This window comes from Mycetomoellerius zeteki, unplaced genomic scaffold (assembly GCF_001594055.1).
Source record: "Mycetomoellerius zeteki isolate Tzet28-1 unplaced genomic scaffold, Tzet1.0 scaffold1803, whole genome shotgun sequence".
Taxonomy (NCBI): Eukaryota; Metazoa; Arthropoda; class Insecta; order Hymenoptera; family Formicidae; genus Mycetomoellerius; species Mycetomoellerius zeteki.
The window spans coordinates 1-697 of NW_017256761.1; positions in this window are offsets into that span (position 1 = coordinate 1).

Below are 697 nucleotides of genomic sequence, written 5' to 3' on the forward strand. Positions count from 1 at the left end.
ATCCTCCTTAGTTCTAGTCTTCTTGGTTGGAATCAGATCAGACTACGCATTGAAGATTAAGATTGAAGAGTGAAGATTGAAATTTGACCAATGAGGACAAAGAGATTTTAGCTTCTATTGTTTTGATTGGTAAAATTTCAATCTTTCAATCTTCAATCTCAATCTTCAATGCATAATCTGATTAGGGCTACTTTTACCTAGATTTATCAGAGAGGCGCAACCGGTTACGCATTTTGATTCGCTGTAGCAATCACATGACTTAGCAGCCATTTATAGTACTAGTGACATATTTCTATTTCATTTTATCCTATACATTCTATCTCACTCTCTATCTCATTCTTGCTCTTGAACAGTATCCATGCTGACTAAATTGTTATTACTGGTATTACACAGAAAGCCCTGATTACTTGTTCGTTAACAGTAGATATATATGCTTCACAATTATCATTTTTTTCAATGTTTCTTGAATGTAAGAACATAATACTACAATCGTACCTGCAATTATACAATATCTTATCTTCAAACATTTCTGTTTTAATTTACAAACAAGCAATCACAAATGACTTTAAAATTACTTCATTCCAAACAGTTGGAATACCCTATAGATTAAACCATATGAAATTCTTCTACGTATCATGCAGAATTATTTATCTGAGTAATGCAATAATATTTTTTTTAATTTCAAGAATAATTTTAT